Raw genomic sequence first — 24,205 nt, 5'->3', positions numbered from 1 at the left:
AAACTGTCCAAATATTTGTCTATTGAGATGATTCCTGGGCCAGAGCAATCGAACCCACTAAAGATCTCATAAAATGATCAAACATGGACAAAAGAAAGAATCGGAGTAAGAACACAGGAAGGTTTTCATCCGTGCCATTAGCAATTAGCAACAGTGCTAACAGCCTGGAGATCATCTCTGAGCCACAGGGAAATGACTCGTAGGTCTAAAGGCTAGTGTCATGGTGCTGCATTAGAGTCTAAGAAAATCATGTCTCCCTGATTTGCCCTTTTTTAAATGTGAAGATCTATGTTTCAAGGAACAAGTTACTTCACCTGATTCTCCATTTATTATTGATACAAGAAAACTATTGAATTGAGTGGTCCCAAAGATTCCTTCTAGCTCTAACAATCCGCATTTCTCTAATGGTATAAACCTGATCTCTTTTAGTCATAAGTCTGGACTGATGAGATTCTATCACGTTTCTGAGTGATACCACTCTGTCAAGCAAGTAGGTCTTCAAATAGCTTGTAATGAATAAATTTTTTATGTTGCCCATTTAGTATCTACAGAGATTCCCCAAAACGTTATGTTAAATGTTCTCTCTTAAAATAATGCTTCTGGCCCTTCTGGATCTGATATTCTTCTCTCTCAAATGCATCATCTGCAATCAGGAGCCTGGCTCCAAAAAAAAGAAACTTAAATAGAGGAAAAATTAAATGTTACCGACATAGATTTCTACATCCATAAGCCTTTGTATAGTAAGATTGCTCTCTACCCATATCCAACTTCCCTTAGTGCTTTCGTGACCATTAACGATGAAGCAGAAAGTGCAAGAGTAAAAGCTCATAGGAAAGCTGAAGCAGCAATGGATCTTGGCTTTATCAAGGGTTTTCGGTCTAATCCTTGTTATCAAATCCAAAGGACGCAGAGGATGGGTAGCTGTTCACTGACTTGCCCAGGTATCAGACACTGACGGAGATGCTGCCCAAGGAGTTCAGCGTGTCCCTGGGCACCACTGGTAGACCCTAAGGTATTGGTACAGAGAGGAGGATGAGAAAAGAAGAGAAAATAATTAAAAGGTCTAAAAATGAATAGAAGGACGGAAAAGGAAGAACAGAGAGAAATGAAAAGGAGCACAGAGTGAAAAGCTTCAGAATCACGTTCAACTGGAAGGAATAACTATACCAAGTGCTTTACATACATTAAATTCACATGGTAAGTCTCATGTTATTTTATCCTCATTTTAAAGAGGAGCGAACTGAGGCTTAGAGAATTTAACTTAAGACTGAATGGTATGTGTGCACTCTGTAACCTCAGAGAGCTCACTCTGTGACCAGAGGACGTGTTGGGCACAGCACAGGGCACTTCGGGCCAGCTCTGTAGAGCTTTGAAGGAGATTTCTTCCTCATAGGAAGCCAAAGTCTGTCTCCCTGCAACTTCCACCTGCCTTTATCCCAAGAGATCAACACACTTGCAGCAACAAGGCTTCCTGTCAAAGCCTCCATTAATAACTAAAAGGTGGGATGGAAAATGTAAGAAAATTTTCAAGCAAAATCTCAAAAAATCCTATAATTTTTTAAAAAATAAGATGTATAAGATAGGAGTTAAGAGCCTTGGGATTTGTAAACTAACTACAGAGAAGGTTGAAATTGGGACTGTCTTTGATTAGGTACCTCACAGAGGATGATGTCCATCTATTTCTACTAAGAAAGGAATCACAGTTGCCTTAAGCTCTATCGTAAAAGATTTAGTTTAAAATATTACTGACTTGAGATCAGAGAGTGCAGAGATTTTTATTTCTTCCAGAAAAGCTTAAATTGTACATTTCCTTTACCCTGGAATGGTTCAGGTAAAAGCCTGCCTTAAGTAAGAGATTTGTAAGCTTTCTTTCCCAGTACTGATGAAAGCTTACTTAAAAATGAAAAGCTCATCTAATGTGTGACCTTCAACTTAAACTACTTGGCTTTTAAGTTCCATCCATAAAGTGGGAATACTACTTGGTAAATTGTATTTTAAGCCTGTTGTAAAAATGTTGCCTTTTGGTCTTACTGTCCTCCAAAATATATGAATCACTCATCTAGAATTAAACAGTAAAAAAGGCAGGGAAACTTACTTTAACAAATATAAAAAATACTTCATATAGTTGACATATGCATTTACAAAACATATTAATCTGGCAATTATATAAATATTATTTTAACGTTCAGTATTTTTACAGGGTACTGCCAAAAATCATTTTTTCAATTTTTGAATTTTCACTTCACTGTTTGTAACCACCTCCTGAAGGTACAAAATGGGAGTTAGCCTCTTTGTCAAAGCACTGCTCTAATATCTAGATCTCATACTGGGCATTTGTGGCAGCGCTGATCACAAGCTCACACTTCTTTCAAAGAGCAAATGATTAGGAAAACACATAGAGGAATCATCACGGAATAAATGGGTGATAAGGCAGACCCAAAATTAGTGCCTACTGATTTTTTCCTAAGAGTACTTATTAAAGCATTATGGTTTACATTTAGAAAAGCAAAGATAACCTATTATACTATCAGTTCTTTTGGGGTGAAAGCTCAGAGTTGCAGATAATCCTCTTTCCTTGTGTTTAAAATAATGAGAGGATTATTTCTTTCTTCCATTCACACTTCTTACCCCCAAACCATTTCCCACTTAAGTAATTTTCACAGCTGTACCTGAGGAGCAAAAAGGCAGACAGAATGTTACAACATAGATGTTGACAAGTTAAAAACTGAAGGGACCAATGGCAGCACAGGTCAAAGGCACCAAAGCCAACACAGGTAATGCTTAGATAAATGGGTAACATAGTAACAACCCTTAGAATTCTCATCATTGTTTCTCCACTAACATTTCCATGTATCAAGTCTCTCATTCAGAAGTGAGTTTAAAAAAGAATCAAATTACTTACCCCTACTCCCAGACCTACTGAAGAGTACTAATATGGTTTATACCGCAAATCTAAAAATTCGCTTCATTTCAAGCTCAACTTAATAAGCATCAGAAATCAGAAACTTGATTTCTGACCTATTTCTTATAAGATATTTAACATCAAAATAATATAAAGAAAATGTATTAAATTCTACCTATTATCCCTTAAATAGCAACATTTATTTTTGTATTCCCTTCAAAATTTGTATATATCTCAACATAGTTGCAATAATCAATGTGCTGTGAATGAATTCTCTTTTATGCTTATTTCATAATTTTTCCAATTGTATTTGTATATACCAAAATGTTTAATTCTATCAGCTTTAAACAGAATATGAAGACTAATTCATTTCTTACCTTAAATGAAATTTCCTAGCTCTAATAATAACGTATATTAAAATGGAGACCTATAATTTTCACCTGGAAATAGAGACATAACTGATTTGCTTTTTAAAGATCCTCTTCTGATCAGAAGACACAAAAAGCTTCACTGGTCTTTTGCTTACTTGAATGCAGCAGGTAAGCAGCAAAAAATAATGATCCCAATTTTACAGGCTAACAAACTATGGTATTTATAAAATCCATGCCTTTCTTGAAAACACCTGCCAGGTTAGTTGGCACTAAAACCACTTTTTAAAGAAAATCTACATTTCACCTGTTTGCACTGAGCTATGAAAAGTTTTTTAAACCTTAACCTGGGTTTGGTTTACATGCAAACCCAAATAAAGTCAAAGGATATAATCAACATTGCAAGAACAATAATGGTAATTTTCTCTAAAACTGCATCAAGGGGGGTTCTCTAAAACACAGACAGCAATGACCCCACATTACTTACAAGCTCTTCACCTATGACCACAGGTACCACAGGTACCAGCTCCAGCACTCTTGCCCCGCCCTGCCTAAGACGACAGCAGGTTTCATACCAGCAAACCAAAGAACTGTTACAAGTTTTACAGGGAAAGCTATACTTTAAACTTTTTCAAGTGTTCCTACTCCTCTGCTCATTATTTTCTGAAAGACAGTGAAGAGCCATAAGGACGTTCCACGCAGAGGAAAACTTAATTATACAGAAAGAGAGGGGTCTGGTTAACTTTGTATTAGGTGAGAACCGTTTTTATGTCAAACCACATAGTGGATGGATCCTAAGTCCTTAGGAGGGTTTGTTCTCACTGTGAAGGCAGAGGGGGTACAGGACAGGAGCTGACAACCTTCCCAATGCAAGGTGAGAAGTGGCCAACCCCTCTTCCTTTTTCCTCCCAGTGCAGTGATGGGGGTTGTAGGACAATGTGGTTATGTCAAACTGGAAGACAAGAGAGGGTGTAAATTGTAGAACCATAGGAGACTTTCAGCTTGTTTGTGCTGTGAGTTACCCTCTCCTTTCTCTTCAAAATGAAAAGAGCCTTATTGTTTCTGATTATAAAAGCAATGCCTGCTTGCCGCTAAAAGAACCAGATAATACGGAAAACTAGAGAAATGAAAGTAAAGATTATCTATAATCTTTCCACCCAGAGATTAACTACTCTCAATGTCTTAGTACATATCCTTCCAAATTTTTTTCTTTGCGTATGCACACAAACATGTTTTTGCTTTTTTTTTTTTTTTTAAGAAAGTAAAATCAGGGGCGCCTGGGTGGCACAGCGGTTAAGCGTCTGCCTTCAGCTCAGGGCATGATCCCGGCATTATGGGATCGAGCCCCACATCAGGCTCTTCCGCTAAGAGCCTGCTTCTCACTCTCCCACTCCCCCTGCTTGTGTTCCCTCTCTCGCTGGCTGTCTCTATCTCTGTCGAATAAATAAAATAAAATCTTTAAAAAAAAAAAAAGTAAAATCAATTGTAAACTCTAGGGTAACCACTAAAATTTTTTTGTAAAAAGTATAACTGACATGCTTAAAGAGGAGATAAAATAGAATCATATAAAATGTTCACTTGAAAACCACAGAAGGAGGGGCGCCAGGGTGGCTCAGTCAGTTGAGTGACTGACTCTTGATTTTGGCTCAGGTCATGATCTCAGGGTCCTGAGATTAAGCCCTCTATCAGGCTCCGTGCTCAGCAGGGAATCTGAGGGTTCTCTCCTTCTCCCTCTCTCTCTGTCCCTCCCCACTCTGCGTGTGCAAACACACATGTGCTCTCTCTCCCCAAAAGAAATAACTCTTACAAAAAAAAAAAAAAAAAAAAGAACCAAACACACACACCACAGAAGGAAGAAAAGAAAGGGGAAAAAGAAACAAAGAGCAAGTGCAACAAATAAAAAACAGTTACAAACATGGTGGATATTAAGCCCACTATATCAATAATCACTTTAAATGTGACTCGTGTCAATACACCAATTAAAAGACACAGCTTATCAGATTAGATTTTTTAAAAATAGACCCAAATGCACATGGTCTATGAGAGACCCACTGTAAACATAAAGGCATAGGTTAAAAAGAAAGAAAGAAAGAAAGAAACTGAGATTAAAGCTGTATGGTGGGGGCGCCTGGGTGGCTCAGTCGTTAAGCGTCTACCTACGGCTCAGGTCATGATCCCAGGGTCCTGGGATCGAGCCCCGAATCGGGCTCCCTGCTCAGCGGGAAGCCTGCTTATCCCTCTCCCACTCCCCCTGCTGGTGTTCCCTCTCTCGCTGTGTCTCTCTCTGTCCAATAAATAAATAACATCTTAAATAATAAATAAAGCTGTATGGTGCTCTGAGATCTGTTCTTCTACCTTTTCTGGAAAGGTGTGTATAGAAAAAACCTGGTCTACTGAGAAATTCTATACAGTTCTCAATGTATATATAATTTCCTCAGTACATATAAACAACGTCCAATATTTCAAAATGTTGACATACTTATACTATTTGAAAAATAAAGAATTGCATATTATTTGAACTCCCAAATTAATAATAGCTGAATATTTAACACACATATTTCTCCCTAATCTTGCCTATATCTCACAAACAAAAATCTGCCGACCATAACGCAATTTATTTCCTTTCTTTAAGATGAGCTCTCGCTCCTTGCTTCTGAAAGTAGAGAAATATTAATAAATGTTCTTACTCCTACCTGAGAATGTGTGTGCGTGTATAATATATATAATCACTGTAGCAGATTCCTTTTTCCATGTAGTTCAATGACCAATATGAGCTGCTAAACTTTTCTTACTAGCAAACCTATGAAATAATTCACTGAGCCAGCATGTTTAAGTTTAGATGCTATATGTTTATAGAAACTCAGTTGGTCTTTCTCAAATCTTCCTGAATTGAATACCCAAAAAAGACATTTTCATTGCTGCATATTCAGAATGCCTATATTGATCAAATACATCTTGGACAAGGGCTCTCCTAGACGGATCAGCCAGCAGTGAGGCTATGACAATTTCACATATGCCAAAGGTATGTTTCTGAATTTCACATACATATCCTGGCTCCTCATGTTAAAAGTGAAAAAAGTAGCATTCGATTTGATTTTCAGAGGTTGGAAAAAAAATGACTGAAACTTTCCCATTGTGTGATGATGCTGGAATCTTTGATCTCTATTACTCTTAAATTCACAGTCAGGCTACTTAGTTTATTTTGAGAAAGCAAATCCTTCCTGTTGTTTCTCAGGAAATGGAAGAACACATTTATAGACTATGTTTCAACTTCACATTTAAATGGTTTTAATTTTTAACTATGTTTCACTTTAAAGAATAATTATATGGAGAAATTTAGACTTTCTGAAAGAAACTAGAGCAGTGGGGTGGAGAGAGAATAGTATTTTCAGACTTAAGCTAAAAGGGTGAATTAAAAAAAAAAATGGTCTCACGCAAACTGTTACACCCTGTTTCTTCCTGTGAAGAATTTTCCAAGCATTAAGTTGTGTAATAGCTTAATGAGGAAAAAAGGAAATGCCCAAGTTTCTCTCCAATATTTAACAGCACAGAGAAAGATTAGAGACTTAATTTTTAAAAAGGGTCCTATTACCTGTCTCGGCTTGTTAAATTATTACAATAATCTCTGGAACCACTCACCTGATCTGGATTCATTTTTTAATGCCAGCCACACCTCTAGGGTTTTAAGATATCATCCCTGTTCTTAACGGGAGGCAGAGACAGTTTAAATGGCTTTGAAAAGTAAACCTTCCAGGGGAAGAACATACCCAACTGAGCCTTAAGCGATGAAATGCTTCAAACTGTTTCTGGTTTTTCTACCAGCAAAGAAATCAAGGTGTAGGGAAGGAGATGGAAAGGAGAAAAGAAAGCCTTTTGAGGTAAGATGCCAGAAATAATGCTTAACCTTCTTCAGCTGCTGAATTCTCTTCTATAGTGCTACGGTTTTGATGAGGAAGGAGAAATAAACCCAGCAAAAATAAACTGCAATCATACAACGGAAAGAAACAGAACAGATGATGAATGCAAGGAGCACCACCACCTTTATGAAATGACCTGTGATGTCTCGGGGAGCCAGCACACACACCCAGCAAACACGCCCTGCCAACCCCTCACACAACTTGGGTCACACACCACTGCTGCTTCCCTTTCCTGACGTGCTACCCGGTGCGGCCCGGCAGTGGACACGTGGCATGCTCGTCTGACAGCTGGCCTGGCCTCGTGCTGTCAACTCCCCAACGGCACCGGGAGAGCTGCTATCAGAGGAACTCATGAATGATAAATGACGGGAATCTAGCGACTCTCACTCTTCCGTCCACCATTTTTGTCTACTAATGGACAAGTCTCGCAGACATTTTGGGGCTTACAGGAGTCTCAGGAGGACACAATTGTAACGTCCTCCCCTGAAAGATGAGGACAGTGAGGCTCAGTGAGATTAGCGGACTTCCCGGAGGCTGTCCCCTGTGAATGGAGAACTCAGACCAGAACTCACGCTGCCTAACTTTCAATCTCTTCACTCCTTTTGTGCTCCTTTCCCTCCCTTTCCCTGAATCCTTAAATGTCCTTAAATCACCACTGAAACCTAACATTGCAGGCAAGACCTTAGCGTTTTATTTTAAAAGACCAGTCATGATACTCATTGTACCCTATCAACCAGAAAAAGACTCCATCTGCACCTAATGCAGGTTGACAAAGCCCCAACTGGTCCCTCAATGATTACGCATCCTACCTCCATCAGTGGGCAACTTTCTCCAAGCTTACTCCCAAGGCTCCTTCACTCCCAGCAGATTGCATCAGCTCCTACTTTACTGAAAAAACCCAAACCTTCAGGAATGAACTTTCTCAACTTCCTTCTCTACCTGCACACTAATCTTCAGGCACACATTATCTTCTCCTCCTCTCCTGCCCCAAAGGAATGAATGTCCCTGTTCCCTCTCAGTCACCTCCCTTAAAAAAAAAAAAAAAAAAGATTTTTATTTATTTATTTGACAAAGACAGAGACAGCAAGAGAGAGGGAACACAAGCAGGGGGAGTGGAAGAGGGAGAAGCAGGTTTCCCACTGAGAAGGGAGCCTGATGTGGGGCTCGATCCCAGGATCCTGGAATCAAGACCTGAGCTGAAGGCAGATGCCCAACGACTGAGCCACTCAGGCACCCCTTAAGATACCTCCTTTGACCATGCTTGCACTCTAGATCTTGGCTAGGCCTCTTTTTTCTGGAGCCTTCCTCCATCAGTTATTCTCTCTTCTACATTTAGTCACTCCCTCACACTCTTCTCAAACAAAATACAAGCTCTAGACATGACTACACACAAAAAAATATTCCTTCATGAACAAATGTGTACATACACACAGTCCAACTGGTGCTTCCCTTCTCAACGCCCACTCTTTCCTCACCCATGACAATGCAGACTTAGACTTCAGAACTCTTCTGACTACTCAATACCAACTGAGTATCTCATTGCCAAACCCAGGCTCCCACTTCCAATCTTTGCTCTACCTGACCTTCCTGTGGCCTCTGACAGACCTGAGAGCTTTTTCCTTTTTACCACCTGGGTGCTTTGGCAAGGTGCTTAACGGAGCTTTGGAGAGCTTATCTGTAAAAGCCAACAACAACAATTATTTCAGGGGATACTGTTGAAAGGACTGTATGACAATATATAGAAACAAAACAAAAACCCTGGGGCTTGATATTCCCATCAGTTTTGTTTTTATCTTTTCCTGCTGCTCTTTCTTTCTCCTCTTCTTTTGTCTGCTTGTTCTTTGGTCGTTGGTCCATCCATGAGTGGTCTCAGCTACATTCATGGCAATAATCATCAGTTCCAGTCACTCCCCAAAACACATCTCTGGAGGCGAGGCCTCTCAAGATCAACTCAGTGTCCCAGGGGCACCCCAACTTAAGTTCAAACTGAACTCATTGTTCTCTCTCCAAAATTGCTCCTCTCATATTTTCCATTCTGACACCTTTTCCATAATGACACCTTCAGACAGTGAATCTTCCCAGCCAGAAACATCAAGAGTCATCTTTCTTCTTTCTTCTTCCTCCCCTCCCACTTTCCATTCAATCAGTAACCAATTCTCTTTCCTAAATGAGTCTCAAATCCAACCTCTCCTTTCCTTTCCCACTATTGTCACCATGCTTCCAGTCCTCACTTTCTACCTGGATTGTTTTAATAGCCACTGGACTTCTTCCTGCTTCCTTTTCATATACCTTAAGACCGTGATTTAACCATTTATTTCATCTCTGGTGATTCTACAATGCTGTTGGGGAGAAGCCCACACTTCCTAGAAACAGCAGGTGTGGCTCTACACATGGCTACATCAAGAATCTAGACCAAGATGCGCCTCTAACCCCTTCTCCCCTCTGCACCACGACCTCTCTACACCAGTCACTCACTCTGTTCCTCACACACTGAACTCTTCTGGGTTCCAAACCTGGTCTATTTCTTCTGGTTTTTTTTTTCCCCTCCTGCTCAGCCTGGTAAATAGTCCTATCCCTCTAATAATCAGCACCAAAATCACCTCCTTCATGAATTCTTTCCTCACGAACAAGAAAGAACAAATCGCTGCTTCCTTTGTGCCCCACTCTCTATTATTACAACGTGTTGCTGTAAAGCACCTCACATTCTAAGTTCCAGTTAATGATTTATGTGTCTATCTTCTGAGGTCAGACACTGTGTCATATTCACATTGTATCTTCAGAACTTAGCACAATGACGGGTACACAGCAGGTAAGAGGAAGAGAGAGAAGGGAACTAAGATTTAGTAGTTTAGAGCTCAACAAATGTCTGTCGAATGGATGAAGTAGCTTTGCTGTCAATTATATTAGAATAATTGAATAAGAGAGGAGGCTGGTAAGACAGGTGGATCTGACAGCTGGTGAGGTGAGCATAAAGGAACCTGAATGAGAAGTGGAAAATGTCAGCACTGATGAAGACCTCTCCTGAGTATGTAAGTTCAATCAGGTCAGTAGCTGGGGTTGCTATAATGAAACTTAGATGAATACCTAATAAATCCTGTTTAAAGCAGGTTTTATTATCTGTCTAAGCAGGTTTTAGAGTCTAGAACATTCTACATTATAATTATCTGTCTAAGCAGGTTTTAGAGTCTAGAACATTCTACATTATAATTTTATTGGACTTTGTGCAAGCTTACTAAATTTTAGTAGTTAGATGGCAACCCTCCCCTATATCCATAAAGCACCTTAAGAACTCCAGATGAAAGAAAAATAAAATATAGCCTGTCACCCATATAATGCTAGAACTGATGGTCAAGGGGGACATCTTTGGTTCAGATAATCATGTCATGCAATATCTATGTTGAGACCACAATTTGTCCCCCATAGTAATTTCAAATTTATTTACAATAATAAGCCTTGTTATGTACAACATGGTTTCATGCCATTTTATCAACTAAGGAAAAAGGACACTCTATTCTGCATAGTCATGCAAGTGCCCGTTTATCAAATCAAGTGATCTAGCATTCAGGGTGACATATATGACAGCCTGGAAGAGGAATGAGACCTAGTGAACTGAGAAGAGAGTAGAGAAAAGTAAACCTGGAGAAAACCAAGCCAAAACTGGCAATGTTTTCCCAATAACAGACATCTATAATTAACAGGCTTTCAGAAGTATTCAGCCATGTATTACAGCATTACACCTCATAAAACATTCATTCAAAAGCCATACGAGGAACACACATCTGAGCTCTATAAGCACATGCAGAGCATTGATGAAAGAGAGGCCTTTGAAGTGAGACACCCCCTGCCCTACATAGATGACCAAGTATGGAAGGGAGCCATACTGCTAAAAATGAATAAATAAATAAAACTGAGAAGGAAATGTAATGCGAGCGATGTTAAAATTAAAATATGTTATTAAATAAATATAAAATGTTCCCAGTGAAGTAAACACATTTCTAGAGAATGTTTGCAGGTGTAAAGAATTAACAAACATGCAGATAACACCAAGAAATCTACTTAAAATCATCTATTTTTGAACTTTTAAATTTATATCAATCTTGATAATAAGATCAAGTTACATAAATATACATGTAACAAGATAAAACTTATTTCAAAGCCGCAGTATTTTTTTTTAAGTTTTTATTTATTTATTTGAGAGAGAGAGAGGGAGAGCACACGTGCACGTGTGGAGCTCAATCCCAAGACCCTGAGATCATAACCTGAGCCAAAGACAGACACTTAACCAACTGAGCCACCCAGGTGCCCCTAAAACCACAGTAATTTAAAAAGTGTATCAATGACCCAGGAGCACACAAATAAGCCACCTAAACACATGAGGGTTCTCAGAAAGAGATCTGTATAAACGCACTCCTATACACTAGAGGCAGGGAAGGGGCTGGATTATTTTGTAAATAGTGCTGGCGAAACTGGCTCACAATATGACCAGTTTTTCAGAGCAGAAGTGGGTTTCTACCTCATATTTTCAATTCCAAATAGTTAAAAAACTCAAGAGTAAACCTATAAAGTTAATAAAGTGAGGAGAGACTAAACTGTAAGCCTAGAATAGGGAAAGATTCCGGAAATGACTCAATGCACAGACCACAATAATATTAAAAACTGGTGGGTTCACCTACATTAAAATTAAGGATTTCTGTTGTTGTTAGTGAAAGTCACCAAAGACAGTCATCAGGCAAGTGACATACTGGGAGAAAGTATTCACAGTACCTACAGCTAAGAAGGGATTCATTTCTAGGATATACAGGAACTCCACGAAAACTTTCAAGGAACTTCTTGCCAGAAAAGGACAAGAGACTCAATTCACAGAAAAGGGAAATTAAATTAAGTAAATGAAGAGATGCTCAACCTCACTTGTAATCGTAAAGAGGCAAAATTAAACTATGAAGTACAAATAACATCCATCAGATTGGCAAAAATCAGGGAATTTGTTAAGAAAAAAAAAATCATCATGCAGTATTGGTGGGGATACAGACCCGACCACAACCTGCAGAGTTCCTAGTAAAATCAGTACGCTTGTATCCTAAGATCCAACAGTGCTGCCTGTGGACAATACTGCCTCGAGAAACTATCACCAACAGGTTCAATATACCTAGGCTCCTTATGGGAAAAAATGAATATGTACCGCATGAAAGCCAAAAATACTTATAAACTTTTTTACTAAAATTTATAAAAATGTTGACTCTTCCATGTCCTATTTCCTAACATATATTTTCTATGGTTGTAACTTAACGCTTGCTGAAAAGTAAAGTGAAAGGTAAGACTAAACAAAGCGTGATCATTTCTTTTCACTGGTGAGGTTAAGGACAGACAAGAAGCAGAGTAAAGAAGGGACTGTTTCAGCATGGGGGATCAGAAATCTGAATCCCACTCCAGGCTGTAGCTTGCTTCTGTGAATTGGATGAGTTACCATCTCTGCCTGTCTCAGTTTCTTCACCTATAACACAGGGATATTACTCACCCTGCACAACACCAGGAGGATTAGAGATAATCCTTATAAAGTGTCTGACGCACATGAGGTGTTCAATAAATCGGAAGTGCCTTTTTTTTTAAAACTAGAAAAAAGAATATCTTGCACTAACCCTAACAGGTTTGGGTGCTCAGCCTAACCTATCTTAAACAGAATACCAAAGTCACAGCAACAGCCATGGAAACCAAAGAGACTGATTCAATGGGAACTTGTATGTCTGTTTTTTCCACTATAGAACAGGGATAAATAATATCTCTTTCCACATACTTATCAAAAACTGTAAAGGTTAGGGTTGAGAGGAAGCTTCTAGGAAATGAATATAAGGCTGCTGCTGGAGGTACTTAAGACTGGTGATTATGCAACTGGTGTCAGAGTCCTGACTCAACAAATGTAAGGAAGGGGTATCCACAGAAGTAATGGAGGGAAAATGCTCTTAGGAGAATTCCAGTTACCCGTGACTGAGTAATCCTAAGACCTCAAAGCGGACCATGAAAAACAACCTGAAAACAAAATCAGACCCAAAGTCAGGGCTTTACACGTCGTCTACTTAATGGACACAAAAGAGGAAAATCTCCACCTGGGAATCTTGATAACCTGGCAACTAACATACTACTGTACATTTAGTGACCATCTCTGCCTTTCCAGCCTGGAGCAGCTGTTTTACTTTGGCCCTGGTTTCCCACCCTGTGGACTTCAAGGTGCTGGCAGGGTCAGTACACTGAACCGGTCTCACATACGTACGTACTACTACTTTATAAAAACAGAAAGATGCTGTGGTCATTACTTATAATATATACTCAGTTGAGTGATATTAAATAATATTTGTGTCACTAAATATTAGCAATCACCAGAAATAAGAAGTAAAACTCTACGCAAGTCAAAATCTTTGAAATCTTTAAATATTAATAAAAGCTTCACGATGTTTGTAAGGGTTGAGAACCACTGCTTTAAAGGTTACAATTTCCAATAGAAGACAATTTTTACTTTATAATAGACATGAAAAAACCAAAGGGTTTTGAAAAGATGAAAATTCTAACACATTTATCTCCACCCCTAGTCCTCTCTTGGTCATAAACTTTTCCTTGGCATTTAACATCAAAGCTTCTTATGCTTTCGTTCCTAGTCACAAGTCATTGCAACTGTTCCAAACAGAAATGGCAGTGCACTGTGTATTAGGAAAATATACATATTTCATTACTCACTTTTAAAAGAAAAATCACTCACTTTATCTCTTTCCTCCCCCAACTTCTCCCCCTCTCCTGATACTTTGACACAATTCTAAGGAGGAAAGTTATAGATCACTATAGATATCCCAATTGCTGAAGAGAAAATAAATCTTTTATCCAGCATTTCCCAGTGAAAATGTACTCCCATTTTAATTTATATTCTTCTCAATGCAACATTAAACATTAGCTAAAGAGAGCCTTAACTTTAAGCATTGCAAAAATAAGAAAAATAAACTTACTTCCATCTGAGGAGTACTACAAAAATACTTAATATATAATTTAAAACATATATGGGTTTGCCAATGTCTTTCCATAGATGACCTTTCCTTTCTTTCTTTCTTTTTTTAAAGTAATCTCTATGTCCTACATGGGGCTCGAACTCACAACTCTGAGATCATGCTCTACCCACTCAGCCAGCCAGGTGCACCTGTAATGACCTTGTTAGTGGCTATCCTGAACTGGGGGACTGGGGGAGTTGGAAGGCTATGTATGGTGGTGGTATGGTACGTATGGTAGTAGGCTACAAAGAGAGTCACACAAATCATTTTTTAATTTATTGTTTCTTTTCTGGGACATGAAGAGTTCTGGGGTAAAACAGAAGTACCACTTTTTTATTTCAAAAAGATAGGCTTTTTAGATGCTATATGCTAATCTGACCCTTCAAAAAGATACTGGTCATTAAGACCTGACATAAGATATCTATAAATTAAAGCATGCCATAAGAATTTTGGCAGCAGAAAACAAATCACATTGATGCAAACACAGCTAAATCTAGTCACTAATACAAAGGAAGTGTAAATTTCAAATGAAAGGAAAAAACCACCATAAAGAAAGCCCTGAACTCTGGGTGGAGTGAGCGGGAAAAGATCTGAAGATGTAGGTAAGGCTAGTCTCAAGTCAGTTTTAACCAGCTTTCTTGGAATGGTGAAAGACCCCTGAATCAGCACTGCCATCTCTTCCTGAGGCAACGACTTTCCAGATTACAGAAGGGCCAGGACTATAAATCAAAAGACTTGTTGAAGTCCCAGCATCTCCATTTACTAATATGACCACTGACAAATCACATTTTATTAGCCTCAGTTTCCTCTCTCCATAAAATGGAGTAAATGAGTCCTATTTCACCAGATTATTAAAGGGAATAAATTATAAATGAGATCTAGAAAATGTGCTCTGTAAACAGAATATGAGGATCTTAAGATCAGTTATCAGTTAAGATCAATTAAATAATAATTTAATTATTATTAAATTCTGCTAGGGTAGGAGTAAATCCTGTTTCTAAATGGGGTACAGGTTTAGAGAGTCAAAAAGGCTGTTCTATTTTATCTTGAAGCAGAGTGACTGATGTTGAACAAAGTCCTCAAATAAATTAATGAACCAGAGGGCCAGGAGTATACTTGGGTATAAAAGTACTACGGTTGTACAGGTCATTCAAGAGTCTCTCTCACTGACTTGTTTTCACTTTTAATCTTGTCATGTATTTGACAAGAGAAGAGGCATAAACACAGACATAACACAATGAAATTCAAATTTAAGAAGCCCACGTCCATCTATCTAGAGAAAAGATGAAATTACTTGCTCAGTTCTTATAATGCATCTTGGCTATTTACTGCTAACACAATTATGCCAATTATTGATATTATCGCGATGCTTAGAGCAGCAGCATTTTAAGAGATTAAAGTTCTGAAGGACTACTGGAATAACGGGATCACAGAATTCAAATCACTGCTGACGGGGGGAAAGGGGGGGAGAGGGCAGTACAAATTTACCAGGCTACCTGACTACAGAAGATTTCCCTTTCAAAGCAAAATTAATTACAACTAACCCTGCTTCCTGAGGAGGCCTGGCAGCCCAATAAGGTGAAGGAGCTAAGTGCACACGGTAGTGGGATTATGCTTATTCCCTCCGTGCTGAGAAAAAGGCCCTTCTTGCAGAATCTCACCTTCCGCCCCTCTAGTCATATCCCTTCTTCCAAAATAGAAGAGTAAGAGGATGCTACTGGCTTTTACATTGTTCAAACATTGCATTTGAGGCCAATCTGCCCATCAAACTGATTCTTCTCAACCATCCAACCTCCCTCAGTGACCCTCCACCAACTGGAGTTTCACCAGGTGGATAAATATAGGCGGAGAAACAAGGCCAGGCTTTCATTAGGGGAAAAGTCAATCTGACTTCATCTGCAGAGACAGGAGCTGCCAGGGAAACGAAGAAGCAAAGTCTGTGCCTAACACCAACCTCTTCTCTAGCGGTTTGCTCTCCACCTATGAACATCTGAGAAGGAGAAAGATATGGATGGATGTGCAACTATAATCTACTTGGTGAATTTGAGAAAAGTCATTCTCAATTTTACTCTGATGGAAAATGGAATATAATGAATAAAGATGTCTGGCTCATACCTTTAATAGGACCTTCTGTCTGAGCAAGGGAGCCTGGCTAAGAAACCACAACTGCAGTTAACAAGCCAGACACCAGACTAAACACCTCAGAACCAGCCGTCCCTCCTTCCTGGTCGCTACCTTTCCAGTGCGTGTCTGCATCACTAATTCCTCAGTTCTTGAAAGCCTGGCTCCCCCTCACCGCTCCCCCTTCAAAAAAACCCAAAACAAAACAAAAACAAAAACACAACAAAGTGAGGCTCCGCTCAAGAGGTGAGATTTCAGAGCCTGGGCACCAAGACTCGCGCTCCCCTTTCCACCTTACGCTTCGCCCGCCACTCACCCTCTCTCCCCCTGGGTCCCCCCTTCTCACACACTAGTCTTCCTAACACCCAAGCCTCCCAGAGCCTTCCGGTAGAAAACCCCAGGGCAGCGAGGCAGCAACAACGCGCCCCGCTTCAGGCAGCGGCAGGAGGCGGCGGCGGAGAGGGCAGCTGGGGACTCCGGGGAGCCTCCTGGGCACAGGCAGCCCGGGCTGGAAAGCGCCCACCGACGCCGAGTGAGCGAGCTCGGGCAGGTCCCTCCCTCCCGAGGGGTCCCACACACCCCGGCGGCACGGCCACGGTCGGCAGACACCCCTGGGGGCGAAGGCGGGGAGGGGGGCGCGACCAGGCACCCGCCCGCAAGTGAGGCTGCGGCGCGGAGCCGGAGCGCTGGCTCGGCGGCACCCACGAGCGGCGGCCAGTGACAGCCCAGCGCCCGGCCGCGGGGCTCCCGACCCGACCACACGCACCTGGACCCGGCGGCCACCCTGCTCCCTCAGGGCGTTCTCCGGGGACTCGGCTTCGGGCGGGGGGTGGGGGCTCCGCACGCTGGAACCGGCGGCAACAGAGACTTCACTCCTCCATCCTGGGACCCGGCGGCACGTTACAGACAGCCGTGCACTTCCTGTTTGAAAACACAGGGGAGAGAAAGAGCGAGAGATCCGAGTGTTGGCAGAGTGGAGGGAGGGGCGCAGACCGGCGGGAGGGAGCACAGGGGGCTGCGGGTTGCATAACTACCGCCGCCCCCGCCGGCCTCGCCATGGTCTCTCCGGGAGCTGTCCCCCCGCCGGGCGGGCGGCGACCCGCCACACGGGCTCTCCCCACGAGGTGCCTCCCGCGGGCCGGGGTTCCCCCTGCCGGAGGCCTCGCAGCCAGCGCGCTGGCAGCCCTTCCGTTTCCAGCCCCTGCCCCGCTTCTCCCCTCCCCACATGTACCGAGTCAAAGGACTGCACGCTTCCTCCCGAGCGCAGAGCGCAGCGCGGCGTGTAGTCGGCCTCCGTTTTCCTCCTTTCCTCTCCTCCCCGCCCCCGCCCCTGGAACAAAATCGCCTTCGGGAAGGTGTAAAGACAGGACCGAGCCTTTGCAGGGGAGTGGAGGCTGGATTTATGCAAAAATTTTAAGTGAATAGCCACATCCCAGTACATCCACTCCAACTAAGCACTGAAAACAGCCTCAGGATGGGAAATGACTTGTCTTGCGCCTGGCTGACTCAAAAGAAAGCATGCACACAGCTGCCGCAAATGGGGGTGGGGGGAGTGGGGGGGGAGTTCCAGGGTTCTAGGGTCTCCACTAGGACAACCTCATCCTCACAGTCCCCTAACATTACATATACCAATTCCACACAGAAGTGAATACTATAGTGTATTCTTTCAGAAAACAAGTATTTCTTCCTGCTTATGAAACACAGAGCAGTTCCAAAATTCTGAGTTTGGGTTCACTGTGTTACCCTCTAACTTAGGTGAACTTCAGGATAGTGTTTAAAAAATAGTAAACAGATGGTTTAAGAATCTGCCATATGCAGAGCATGCCAGCTCTAGGAGTTTGTAAGTGTGTTCAGTGCCGGGTTTCTGGGCTTGCAGGTGTGCATGGCTTCATCTGTCTGTACCCTGCCTGCCCTTGCACACCAATCTCTGGGGTCACAAGGCACTTAAGGACTGTCTCAGATAAACAGCTCCTTTTACCATCAAGCTGATGGCTTAAATAAAAGTTATTCGTGTTTCAAAACTCAGCATGGACAGTAGGATAATTATTCTACATAAAAAGCCAAATTTTGACTAAAGCAGAAATTAATTGATGGACATTAAGCTCCTACTCTGTGCTAGACAGCATCTCATTCTAATCTGCTCTTAGTTTTAACATTTCCCAACAGATCCACAAATGTCCTATTCTCATATTCCCAGCTGAGGAAACAGGGTCAGAGAAGTTAAGTAACTGTCCTGATGTCTCAGCTAGAAAGTGGTCAAATGGAGAGTTGAATAACAGGTCTTTCCTAAGTATAAAATCTGGGCCATTTCCTCTATACTCTGCTAATTCTCAAAACAATAGTGAATCCCCAGAGAAAAATCAAGCCCAGTGACTATCTGTGATCCATTTCTTCATCTCCAAATGATCCTGCAATTTACAAGCTGTAACCCCGTTGAACTAGCTAGGGTCCTTACCCAGCTCAGTAATACGTACCTTGATTACCCAAGCAGAGGACACTATGCTCTTTCCTACTATCTACTACTGGCTCTTTCAGTCTTTTCAGAATTATTCAGTGGCAAAAGTTCAAAAGGTTCTAGGATAGCCTCTCTTCTGCCAAGGTACAAAGTCTGAGCAAGTTCAGAACCTAATCGGCTGACTAATATTTGGTCCCTGAATTCTTTTTCTTTACCTGGGATTTTTTAAGAGGGCGAACAAAACAACACAACACACACATGGCCTCAACTTTTAGTGAAACTGTTGAAATTCTCTATTTTCTATTTCCTTCGGCTTCAACACTTAGCTCATACTTACCTGTCAGGAGCATGCTACCAGCCTCCTGACAAGCCAAGAAACAAAAGTACACATAAAAAAGCTGATTAAGAACCTTGGCAATGGCAAGACCCTGGGCGCTTGGGGAGAGTGAGGGAGGAAGTGTGCTTTTATCCTGTGACCAGATGAACTGCATCTCACTTGGCCTTGCCCACCTCCTCACTAAGGAGCACACTCTGGAGTTGGAGACTCTGCAGGTGAATGGCCAAGGGCAGCCCAAGCAGGGTGATGGCGGAGACCCAGAGATAAAGTCCCACCCATTATGCGTGCCCAGTCTAACGAGGGCTTATTACTGAAAACTTCCTGAGGGGTCTCAGCATCCTTTCAGGGTCCAGCTCTGCCTTGGCTGCCAACTTGTACCTTCTCACAGTCCCTTGCTTCCCTGGACTTGTCAACTCTTCATCTCTTTTCACAGACTTCATACTTTTTCCCAAAGCACTGCCATTTTTTCCCCACAAAGTACATGGTAGGAGGGAAGCATGTAGCTCAAAACTTCTCTCTCATTTAAAAAAAAAAAAACCTGTTAGGGGTACCTGGATGGGCTCAGTAGTTAAGCATCTGCCTTCGGCTCAGGTCATGAGGGGGGCCTGCTTCTCCCTCTCCCTCTGCTTGCTGCTCCCCCTACTTGTGTGCTCGCTCTCTCTCTGTCAAATAAATAAATAAAATCTTTAAAAAAAATAAAAATATAAAAGAACCCTGTCAATAATTACCATGTTTTTGAGGATAAAATTCTATTTCAAAATACATTTTGGTATCCCTGCCTTCATTTTTGTTACTCATTATGACTCCAAGAGCCTAGAAGGAAAATCTCTGAAGAAAAAGGAAATTCTTAAGAAAAACCAAAGGAAACATGCTGAAATTAACCTGCATGGATCCCATAGTGTACATACGACACTCCTACAACTGTATCAGTCCCAGACCTGTTTCCTAACAGCCACAAGGTCTGAGTATCATACTTTCCCATTGTTCAGATGTTCTACACCTTCTGTGTTTCACAGAGAAGTGTTTCTACCTTATACCTGTTGAGTAAAGAAAATAAGAAATAAATTTAAATCACAACTTCATAGAAAGAGAAAAAAATATGCTCCCCAGTAGGTACAAATCATGCCACAAGAGATAAAACTGATTTTGGAAGAATATTGGAAGTTCATTTTGAAAGTCTCCACTCCCTAAGTACGACCATGGATCAAGACGGCAACATCGTGAAAGCCATTTTGGAGGCTCCAAATTAAGTGACAAGAGATAGCTTCTCTGAGGACTAACAGGTATGGAGGAGGAAATGATAAAATCATATCTTAAATGATGCTGCTTATCCTTCTTCATCTTAAAAAGAAAAAGACCTTACCTTGGTGGTTAAAAATGTTTGCCACAGATTTCTTTGTATGAAAATTCTCGGGCCATTATTACAGCTGGATTTTGCAAAGAAAAAGACAATTGACAGGCCGTCTGGTTACCTAAGAGAGTGCCTCTCTGTACTAGCAGACTTCACATCAGTGACCCTATCTGCCTGCATTTCCAGGGTGGCAATGCAACAGGCTTTTCTGTGAAGCAGGTCTCTGGCACTCACACTCACCTCCCAGCCTCTGCAAAACCTGGGCCATTGCTTTCAAGGAAGATGTCCTCAGAGCCAACTGGCTGGCTTGATTGGCATTTACCCACAGAGGGTTATTAGCCATTTTCAAGGAGCCAGAGTGTCATTTCCCATGGCAAAAATGCAGTAGAGGGGTGCAAATGATTTTTTAAAACTCTGCCTGAAAGACAGTTTGGGGTCCCTTCTGGGCACAGAGTTTCCTGGCTCTGAACAAGCTGAGAAGGAAAGCACTGCTTAGAGCACCCCACAGCATGACTCAGAAGACCCTACTACAAAGCAGAAACATAGGGCCAGGGTGATTACAAGCCTGGGCTGGTATATCTCGCAACTCAGTGCCTCGGTTTCCCCAGCTTCCAATCACACATACAAATTCACCCACACTGCATAGAATTAGTAACTTTACCTGGGACCCTCACATGCCCTGCCCACCTGAACTTGCACAACTGCCTTTTCAGGGAAGAGTCATTATCACTGTGTGAGAAGAAGCAGTGGAGTTCACAGATGTTAAGTCATTTTCTCAAAGCAGCAGGTATGGAGCTAAAACTCACCCTGGGTCTGTTCTTCCTCCTTTTAATTGAAGAGAAATGAGAGGGTGCATTTTGGCTGTGGATTTATTCTTCTGTGCTACACAACTTTCACTCAGAAGAATTTTACTTTTCAAACACAGCTTATAATGTTCCCTCAGCTGCATCATGTTACTTCATCACCTTGCCAAATTTCTGTAAAGTGTAAATTATAAACATGTATTTTGCAACCGGCCAACTGATTCTCAACCCTAGCAATGTAAGTCCATACAAATTAGGTTAAATATGCTCTGGGGCTGCAGCTGAATGTTATTTTATAAAATCATAATATCCACTAGTCAAACTGTGATGCCGAAAATCTCAATATATTTTTTCCAAGTCTCCCCTCTCGTTCTTCAGTTAGTATGCAGATATATAAGTAAACTGTGCCATGGCGGCTGACGTGCAACGATTTAAAGAGCATAAGTATGAAAGAATAGCGAGAAACCACAGAAGTTTGACTAAATGCAAATACCTGTACACAAGTTAAGAGTATTCAAAATGTTCCTGGCACAAACTGCTAGCAATGCACAGCCTTGGATTATTTACTGACTGTTGATCGTGGTATGTATGGTGTAGACTACACACTGTCCTCTAAGACACTTTTCTTTGGAAAGCATGTTTTGTCTATTTATCTTCTGTAGTGGGTACTTCTGCTTCCTTATTAAAAAAAAAAATACTTAGGGGGCACCTGGGTGGCACAGCGGTTGAGCGTCTGCCTTCAGCTCAGGGCGTGATCCCGGCGTTATGGGATCGAGCCCCACATCAGGCTTCTCCGCGATGAGCCTGCTTCTTTCTCTCCCACTCCCCCTGCTTGTGTTCCCTCTCTCCTACTGGCTGTCTCTGTCTCTGTCGAATAAATAAAAATAAAATCTTTAAAAAAAAAAAAATACTTAGGGGCGCCTGGCTAAGTCAGAAGAGCATGAGACTCTTGATATTGGGGTTGTAAGTTTGAACCCCACATTGGGTATAAAGATTACTTAAATATAAAATCTTCAAAAAAGATTTAATTCTCTTTGGGCTTCCATTTAAAAAATAATCTATTAAAAACCCAACAACTTAAAAGGATTGGCCCCAATGAGTCAAATAAACATAAGGTTCACTGCCAAGAAAATGTTTTTAAAAAGGATTTTAAAAATACACTTCTGATGGTAGCAAAGTATTATGAGCTGATAGGGAATAAGTCACACACATCACTGTCTATTGAATGTACCAATTCTCAGTGATCTATTATAATGGAATCTTAAAGAAAAAAAGCAATTTGTGAATAATTTAAGGTGATAAAATCAAACAGTTGATTTTCATTTCCTTTCCTTTGCCTGTAACAGAATGGCTAAGACAAACAGCATAAAAGAGTAACAAAATGCCTAGAAAACCCAGAAACATTATTATAAACTTTTGAAAGATTAGTCATCCATGTTTAAATTAAACCAAATTCTAACCACTTTACATGTCTTGACTCAATTATTCCTGACAACAACCCGAGGAGGTAGAAATTAGCACTACCTTTGTATTACAGATCAGGAAATAGACGCAGAGATATTAATTTGTCCAAAGTAACACTGTTAGCAAATACCAGAACTTGGGCAGCCTGGATGGCCACAGAGTCCACTTTTAACCAACGCATTTTACTACTAATAAGGCACAATTGGATTGGACTTGCTTTTTCCAGCAAGAAAGTTCCAGGGGGAACTTTGGGGGATAGGCCCACGAGTATCGCACAGAGTTTTTCCTTTTTGTAGCAAAAATGGTTGTAAGGGGTAAGAGATATACAGCCTGCTACATGTTGCTGAAAAAAAGGAATATTGAAAAGAAAGGAAAAGATATCTGCAGAATGGAAAAGCCAGGAAGAAGAGCTACTTCCTCGCCTTGAGCAGAATCCTGGCTTGCAAGGCTCCAGGATCGCCTGGCTACGGCACAACTGAGTTAGCAAGGGAAGGGAATGCAATGAACCCCATGTACTTTGATCTTCCTGAAGCATTTGATACAGTGTCCTATGAAATCAGGAGCACTAGATCAACTGAAACTTAGGTGGCAACAAGAACCACACAGGAGTTAAGCAGGCTAGAAAGAAAAACACTGGATAGATCTACCAGTATGATGAAGAAAGAACCACAAGGAATAGTGTTCAAAAGTAACTTGGAAATTACTCACACCGTTATAATCAAATGTGCACATAACATTACTCTGGGAGGTGTAAAAGGGCAAATGAGGGCAAGCCAATTGAATCTGTTAAATTAACAGAGAGGCGAAGAGAAATTCAGTTTCATTTTGGGCTCCTTTTAATTTTCAGGGAGGGGCTAGGATGTCCACTGGGTACTAACCGCCTCTAGACCTGAAATGCCAAGGCTGAGCTAAGTAAAGTAAGCAACGAAAAACTGGGTATGTTTAAAATTTTTGGACCTTAGGTCTGAACTTCAAAAAGCATGATCCTATTATTCCACACACCAGCAGTAAAGTTCCATGAGAAATAATATTCCTTTCAACAAGAAGACTTTGTTAGCAAAATTCAAAGAAACGAAGGGTCTCAAAGGCTGAATTTGGAGGTCAGATGAAAAAGTCAGTAGTGTTTGTATAATCTGGCCCCACTACAAATATGCCACACAAGCAGAAGGTCCTGAGAATGGTTCGCAAACACACAGTGGAGAAGCAAGAGAGAAGAGAGCTAAAACTTGGACTAACATTATTTTTTTAAGCATAAATTATAATTTCTAATTTTTTTTTAATGTTGAGAAATCGCTTCTCCCTTGGTAGAACTGTTTGCCTTCCCAGCAGAAATTATACTTTAAACGTCAGTAGTTGATTTAGAACTCAAGAAATGGGAGTAAGAGAGGTCTGTAACATTTGGGGGAAAAATGGCTTAAGTTCAGGCTGGGTCCCAGGAAATGTACAAGTGAGCAGGATT

General features: G+C 41.1%; 1 protein-coding gene across 2 annotated transcripts in view; it reads right to left on the bottom strand.

Annotated features, from left to right (window-relative positions):
- The window catches only part of LRRC8D (leucine rich repeat containing 8 VRAC subunit D), a 109,073-nt gene that overhangs the window by 70,946 nt on the left and 13,922 nt on the right, over positions 1–24,205 (bottom strand). Inside the window, exon 1 of one of the 2 annotated variants that reach the window (XM_002922461.4) lies at positions 17,103–17,496. The exons of the other annotated variant lie outside the window; for it this stretch is intronic. The gene's annotated coding sequence lies outside the window, so the exon portion shown is untranslated. Of the gene's footprint in view, positions 1–17,102; positions 17,497–24,205 lie in introns of those variants that run through there. 2 annotated transcript variants of the gene reach the window in all.

Source organism: Ailuropoda melanoleuca, chromosome 2 (genome assembly GCF_002007445.2).
Source record: "Ailuropoda melanoleuca isolate Jingjing chromosome 2, ASM200744v2, whole genome shotgun sequence".
In the NCBI taxonomy this organism is placed as follows: Eukaryota; Metazoa; Chordata; class Mammalia; order Carnivora; family Ursidae; genus Ailuropoda; species Ailuropoda melanoleuca.
Note: the sequence above shows the minus strand (reverse complement) of the source record. Positions and strands in the feature narration are given on the sequence as shown.